We start from the raw sequence: 8,437 nt of genomic DNA, 5'->3' as shown, positions 1-8,437 counted from the left end.
GTAGTATAAATAAATAAATAAAATAGGCCTTTGAGTAGGCTACTTATTTGTAATACCATTTTTGGACCTGGCCCATTCAGCTAATGCTAAGGCTGTAGGTGCAGTCAACGTCAGCTAGTTAGCTTTGTGGCAACGGGGTTAGCAGGCTTACTTGTTTGTAAGACTGTGTTATTGTGGAAATTTTGTTTATTTACTATGTTGTTAAACTATTCTGTTCAGTTCTGCATTATTAAGGTGTGGATACAGTGCATGCCCATGTTAACTGCATGGTCCATTTCATCCCCCGCTGAAAAGAAAGTGGCTAACTTCTCCATTATCACTCTCGTTCCAAGGCATAACTAATATAGCTTGCTTGCAAATAAAATGTAAGTAAATAAACAGCTGCTCTTCAAGCCCCCTCCCAGGCTAACCCGTCACGTCTACCCTCAGCCTGGCTGCACTACTTGCTTACGGTAGTTTTTCTTTCTTGTTAAACAGCGTGTTAGCGAGGGAGATCGTGGTGTGATAATGCTTTCACTACTTGCCTACGGTAGTTTTTCTTTCTTGATAAACAGCGTGTTAGCGAGGGAGATCGTGGTGTGATAATGCTTTCACTACTTGCCTACGGTAGTTTTTCTTTGTTGATAAACAGCGTGTTAGCAAGGGAGATCGTGGTGTGATAATGCCTTCACTACTTGCTTACGGTAGTTTTTCTTTCTTGTTAAACAGCGTGTTAGCGAGGGAGATCGTGGTGTGATAATGCCTTCACTACTTGCCTACGGTAGTTTTTCTTTCTTGATAAACAGCGTGTTAGCGAGGGAGATCGTGGTGTGATAATGCTTTCACTACTTGCCTACGGTAGTTTTTCTTTCTTGATAAACAGCGTGTTAGCGAGGGAGATCGTGGTGTGATAATGCCTTCACTACTTGCCTACGGTAGTTTTTCTTTCTTGTTAAACAGCGTGTTAGCGAGGGAGATCGTGGTGTGATAATGCTTTCACTACTTGCCTACGGTAGTTTTTCTTTCTTGTTAAACAGCGTGTTAGCGAGGGAGATCGTGGTGTGATAATGCCTTCACTACTTGCCTACGGTAGTTTTTCTTTCTTGTTAAACAGCGTGTTAGCGAGGGAGATCGTGGTGTGATAATGCTTTCACTACTTGCCTACGGTAGTTTTTCTTTCTTGTTAAACAGCGTGTTAGCGAGGGAGATCGTGGTGTGATAATGCCTTCACTACTTGCCTACGGTAGTTTTTCTTTCTTGTTAAACAGCGTGTTAGCGAGGGAGATCGTGGTGTGATAATGCCTTCACTACTTGCCTACGGTAGTTTTTCTTTCTTGTTAAACAGCGTGTTAGCGAGGGAGATCGTGGTGTGATCATGTGTTCACCGTGCACTGGGCACTTAGAGTCTCAAAGCTCTTTTTCACGAATGGTGTGCCAACTGTTTTTCGTTATCCCCATGGCACTCTCTACGATGCAAGGGAATAACTCGCGGCCTACAGAGGGATCACTTAGAAACACTCACGACGAGACAGATCTGAACGTAGAATACTGACGTGCAGAGAGACAGGCAGGTAGACAGGTGATCAGGCGGACACACAGCAGGACCGGCCAGACCCATGGGCTCCAGATCAAACAGGCCTGGGAGAGAGGGGCAGATGTTGCAGTCGGATGGCAGTGTGTCAGGCTGGGAAGGCCCCGGGCTAGAAGCTGCCGCAGCTGGGGACAGCAGGGCCCAGGACCTGGCTGGCTGGCTGGTAGTAGTCTGTCTTCCCATGGCTGGACTGTCTCCAGGGCCCCTCGGCCTCTCAGTGGCCTGCCCAGGTACCCTGCCACCTCGCCTGGAGATGGAATGGGGTTACGGGGAGATGGAGGGATGAAAGGCAGCTCCACAGATGTCCCCCCCCCCCCCATCCCCCGCCGGGGTTCACTGGGCCAGCCAGGAAATGTCATGTTCGGCATCTGGTGTGACCCCCCCACCCCAACCGACCCCCTCTCCGTGTCCTCTCATGAAACAGCCCAACACACACACACCCAACCGACCCCCTCTCCGTGTCCTCTTGTGAAACAGCCCAACAAGGCTTACTTTAAAGACACACAGACACACGCCAACTGACACATTGTAAAGACCCATGCACACTAACTAGCACATTTTAAAGACACACAGACACACGCCAACTGACACATTGTAAAGACCCATGCACACTAACTAGCACATTTTAAAGACACACAGACACACGCCAACTGACACATTGTAAAGACCCATGCACACTAACTAGCACATTTTAAAGACACACAGACACACGCCAACTGACACATTGTAAAGACCCATGCACACTAACTAGCACAATTTAAAGACACACAGACACACACCAACTGACACATTGTAAAGACCCATGCACACTAACTAGCACATTTTAAAGACACACAGACACACGCCAACTGACACATTGTAAAGACCCATGCACACTAACTAGCACATTTTACAGACACACAGACACACGCCAACTGACACATTGTAAAGACCCATGCACACTAACTAGCACAATTTAAAGACACACAGACACACGCCAACTGACACATTGTAAAGGCCCATGCACACTAACTAGCACATTTTAAAGACACACAGACACACGCCAACTGACACATTGTAAAGACCCATGCACACTAACTAGCACATTTTACAGACACACAGACACACGCCAACTGACACATTGTAAAGACCCATGCACACTAACTAGCACAATTTAAAGACACACAGACACACGCCAACTGACACATTGTAAAGGCCCATGCACACTAACTAGCACATTTTAAAGACACACAGACACACGCCAACTGACACATTGTAAAGGCCCATGCACACTAACTAGCACATTTTACAGACACACAGACACACGCCAACTGACACATTGTAAAGACCCATGCACACCAACTAGCACATTTTAAAGACACACATAGACAATAACTGACAAATTATTTCTTCTCATTCACGGGCGTGAAAAATCATCTTCATCCATGGTTAAATGAACATAGTGTATTGGATCCTGTCACAAGTTTTCACATGAACCCAATTGTTGGTTCCTGCGCTGGACAGTAGAGCAGTAATGCAGTGGACTATTGTAATGTAGTTAAATGAGATGTACAGTATTACCGTATACTGTAGACCAGTGGTCAAAATGACAAAACCATTGGAATCAAAAGCAGCATTCTTAAACTGTACAGTATTATTATTCATTGTTGTAGTAGTGGCTGTAGTTGTAGTAATAGGAGTGGCAGTAGTATTAGTAGCAGTAATAATAGTAGTAGTAATATCAGTAGTAGTGGTGGTAGTAGTAGTACTGTAATAGTAGTAGTAGTAATAGCAGTAGCAGTGGTAGTAGTAGTAGAAGTGGTAGTAGTAATAGCAGTAGTAACAGTGGTAGTAGTAATAATAGTGGTATTTGTAATAGTGGTAGTAGTAATGGTAATAGTAGTAGTGGTAGTAACTGTAGTAATAGTAGTAGCATTCATAGTAATAGTAGTAGTGGTAGTAACTGTAGTAATAATAGTAGAAGTGGTAGTAGTGGTTGAGGTGAGTTGTCATGCAAATTAGTTCCAGGAAAATCATTTTCCATTAGTTTCTCTATGAGGCAGGTTTGTAGCCATAAAAGGGTCTGACTGGGAGCGATCAAAGAGCCCTTGCAGGGTTGCAAATGCTTCCCAGGCGCAATGCTACTGCAGGACGTGGCTAGTTTGAACTTTTGTTCACAAGCGCGGCTATCCAAAATATGACATTTAGGCACAGCAGCTGCACAAGCCTTTTCAGTAAGACATTTTAGCAGTAGGTAAAAAAGATATGGAAGCCTCCATCCACGGAACCCGGACAACCATTACAATAAAATAATTCAGAATTCATCCACGGAACCCGGACAACAATTACAATAAACTAATTCAAAATTCATCCACGGAACCCGGACAACCATTACAATAAAATAATTCAAAATTCATCCACGGAACCCGGACAACCATTACAATAATCTAATTCAAAATTGATCCACGGAACCCGGACAACCATTACAATAAAACAATTCAAAATTCATCCATGGAACCTGGACAACCATTACAATAAACTAATTCAAAATTAATCCATGGAACCTGGACAACCATTACAATAAAGTTGTATACTATAGTGTACTGAAGCGTAACAAACAGTGCGACAATAAGCTTGCTGTCAATCTTCCCCATGGGAATTAGAATGGTGTTAGTCTCATTTAGTGAAGGAGTGTATTGTGATTGAGTGTAGGGTAATGTAGTGTAGTTTGATTTAGTATCGTGTGATGCGTTCTACTGTGATGTGGTCTACTGTGATGTAGTGTAATGTAATATAGTGTAATGTAACGAAGTGTGTTGTAGTCCAGTGTGATGTACAACCCTGTTGCAAAAGAAGTTGGGACGCTGTGTAAAATATAAAGAAAAACAGAATGCAATGATGTGCAAATCATTTAAACCCTACATTCAATAGAAAATAATACAAATTTAACATATCAAATGGTGAAACAGTGAAATGTCCACATGTGCTACTAAGCTGAAAAATATCTAAGGGCACAGAGATACATTTATGAGCACAATTCAGTTGTATAGGTACAGTTTTGTCTCTGTGTTGACAATAAACAATTATGGACAATGACAGCGAGGCTGAACATTTTTTACAGGGGTCTCCAACTTTTTTGAGTATGAGAGCTAGTTTTAAAAATGTTTAGCATGTCGTGAAGCATATTTTATGCTTTCAAACATGCTCATTCTTCTCTCCACTGAGACCTTTCCCAGGGTATCTTAGAGGAGAAAGTAATGTTTTTTCTGTCAACCTGGGTATAAATTACAGTTTCAGTTTTATTGTTTAAGGATTCTCATCAACTAATATAACAAATGCTCAAAGAAAAAACGAAAAGCAGCCCATTTCAATGATTCAATCACAATGTAAAATGTAGGCGAGGCATATGATATTTATATAGTGAAAATGTCCTTGAATACCGAATCTGGCCCCTGATTGGGCTTGCAGCCAAAGAGTCTGATCTTTGATACACATAGCCTACTACTGCTATTTAAACGAAAAACCAGGGGAGGAAAAAGAACAAAGTAAAAGTACACAGCAATGTTCAGCAGACTTGGGAAATTCCTAAGTTAGAGCAAAATTACCAGAGAAACAGAATTCACAAATAACCAGTGACATTGGGCACTCTTCCTTTTTATTTAATTGATCACTGGTTTGTTTTGAACTCCCTTTAAACCTGGTTACTTAGATCGTAATTATATACTTCCCTAAAGTGGTGAACACAGCCGAACCCAGTTGAATACTTGTTCCATCTCTGCAAATAACAAATGGATCCAGATTGTGTCATAACTGTTTACGTTGACGATGTAGCATCTTACTGCTCCTTTGAGTTTAAGTTTACGGATTGCACGCTGACTCATCAGTTGAAAAGTATCTAAATTCGTTAACTACAGACAGTGCAAGATACATACTGATCATACATTAGCCAGATATCGTGATAGGTTTTGATCACAGTATCTGATACCTGTGTGATTTTTATTGTGATTTTGTCGCGATAAAGCAACTGCATTTAATTCAGAACCGTTTCGCGAGCTAATGACGTTACCGCAGCTGGGAGGGTGTAAATGAAGCGCTCGAAACAGCAAATAAGAGCTTGAATTGTTTCGACCGCGCGCGATTCGCTGCTAATGCTCTTAATTAAAAAAAAACGTAGAATTGCGTTCATCTCACTTCAGTAGTTCCAGCATTGGAGTAAGCTTGTCTACAGTTTGCTCGCTGATTTACACGGTGCGTTATGGTATGACAGTTATTTGTGTGATTAACTATTAATTTAAATATCCGAAACACTACAACCACGTTGGTTTATTGGGGTAAAACTATTGTTCAACAGGCACGTGCGAAAACCTACTTTTCCGCGCACATACATTTTTGGTCGCCTACGCGATAGTGTCGCACTGTACAGCCTTGGTATTGTTTACTGTGATGTAGTTTGGTGCATTGTGATGTAATTTTGTGTCATGCAATTTAGTGTAGTGCATTGTAATGTAGTGTAGGTCGCGGAGGAGACGCGGGGCTCATCATTAGGGCGGCAGCTGCTTAGGCCAGATTCTCCACAGTGCGCCTCACCCACGGGGAGAGAGAGACAGCATCTGTCCGCCATTCCCCACGGGTACAACCCTCCTGCTTCTGCAGCAGCCGGGCCAGTCGCTCAGCCTTGCCAGCCGGGCCAAATCAGGCTGCAACGGTATCAAGGTCACCTCTACCACCCCTTCACCTAACTGAAAAAGAACAGTCCTGTCGCCGTTTCTCAAAGTATTGAACGCAAATTAAACGCATCTGTGACAAATGTATTTTGACACATATCAAATGAGTGTTCACTCATTTATAAGTTTAAATAAAAATCGTTTTATTGAAACTTTTAATTAATACAATACTGTACTACTTTTTCCCTGACAGATTGGCGGGGTGTGGGAGGGTGTTTTGTCTTTGATACATAACTCTTTAGTGTGTCTGTGCTATGTGCAGCTCTGCTACTATGATGCAGACAGCGACAGAAATTAGATGAGAAGCGCATCTCTCTCCCTCTCTTCTGAGTCTCCCTTGAGTCTCCATCTGGCAATGCCACGCTGGTACCAGACAGCAACCTGCACGGCATTCAGACAGAGAGACAGCTGGACTGAACTCAGGAACTAAACTCTTTCATGTCAGCTGCTGTTCGTGTAGACATGGAAACACATATAAAACATTTTCCATTTCAGAGAGCGAAGGGAGGTGCTGGATGAAGATCCCCGAAAAAAAATGACTCGGTGGGTGTGATACATCCACACCGCTTTCTGTCGACGGCTTCACAACGACCGCCAGCTGAAGCCTAGATGGCCACAGTAGTTCGAATGAAGAGGAGACGATGGCGGATGAAGAGGAGACGATGGCGGATGAGGAGGAGAGGCTGGCGGATGAAGGGACCAGTGAGGCTGCATGGCTCCATCTGGAGCCTGGCTGGTAATTATGGGTAAGGGAAGCGCCCTCAGCCTGGTGCCATCTGCCAGGGGGGCGACTGGGGGAGACTGTGGGTAGCTGGGGGAGGCAGGGGGAGACTTGACGGAGGGGGCGGAGGGGAGGCAGAGGGAAGTGGTGCCGTTCACCGGGCCTCTGAGGAGAGCGAGGTCGGGGTTCTGACAGAAGGACTGGCACCTGTTGCCGGAGCCTCTGGGCCAGGCCGTCTCTACACCGCCTCAGTCCAGCCAACCGGAAACACCGCTGACCACGCCAGCCCAGACCGGCAGCACGGCTACTGCCTGCCCCGCCCCGCCCCGCCCCATGGAGGTATGAATGGGGTCATGCGACATTAAATGCTGTTTAGTTGCTCCAAATATTTATTTTTGTTTATCATTTATTTCCCCCAAAACGTTTGCATGAAGACCCACTTGATGAGGAGGGTTTGAATGTCTCTGGGCATCAAGGTGTATTTTCAGTGTGCCCCCTTTATGAACGAAACACGGGAACACAATTTTGCAACGCAGAAACTGTATCTCGTTTACTGTGATTGTAGGATGAATAGGGCTTTGGTTCTTGGTATGAATAGGGCTTTCAATCAAACTACTGAACACCAATGACCAGTACAACATCTCTACCGCACATCCCGAGTCTGGCGCCCTTGGAGAACAACATCCACGTCAATTCTCAGTCTTGCCTTTGGTTTGAGTGCTGCGCTGGCTCGATTCAATCTGCGGCCCTTGAGTGTCCCGGAGGGAGTGCAGTTCAAAGGACAAGGTGGCCCAGTTTGGGATTGGACTCCGTGTCACCGGTCGAGGGTGCTCCCTCTGGATCTGCTGTGTGTCAGCTCGTTGGAAAACGACCTTTTCACCTGTAACGCTTCATCGTTGCGCGTATAGTTTGTCACGTTGTGACTCACTGACACGCACGCCGCAGTGCTCGTTTCGTGCACAGTTCTCAGGTTCTGTAATGCGGCTGCATCAACAGATTGGCAGAATACAAAATGCATCGCAGGGCTCTGTAGTGGAGATAAAATGCTGTGCTTTGATCCCCTGTTCACTTAGCCCCCCCCCCCCACCACCACCACCACCACACAGTCACCCACCTCTAACATACATGTCAGAGTCTATGACAATCACACACCTGGTTGGACTACCTCTCCTCTGGCCCTTTGCAGCTGTGAAGGTTAAGCCGGAATAGAATCATTCAATCTCATAGCAGTGGTGTTGCAGGGTCTTTATATATGAAAGTTGTGGGTTCCCCCATACCGATGGAGAGAGCTGTTCTGTAAGGTTAGGTTTATTCATGTATTTATTTTTATCTAACGCTAACCCTACTGATGCGTAGAAACATTAGCTCAGCCTCTTACTCCCTCCTGTCATCTGGTCTCACTGTTCCAGTCCAGAGATTGAAATCAAGATGCTGTGATCACGC

The sequence above is a fragment of the Esox lucius genome, chromosome 14 (genome assembly GCF_011004845.1).
Source record: "Esox lucius isolate fEsoLuc1 chromosome 14, fEsoLuc1.pri, whole genome shotgun sequence".
Taxonomy (NCBI): Eukaryota; Metazoa; Chordata; class Actinopteri; order Esociformes; family Esocidae; genus Esox; species Esox lucius.
Note: the sequence above shows the minus strand (reverse complement) of the source record.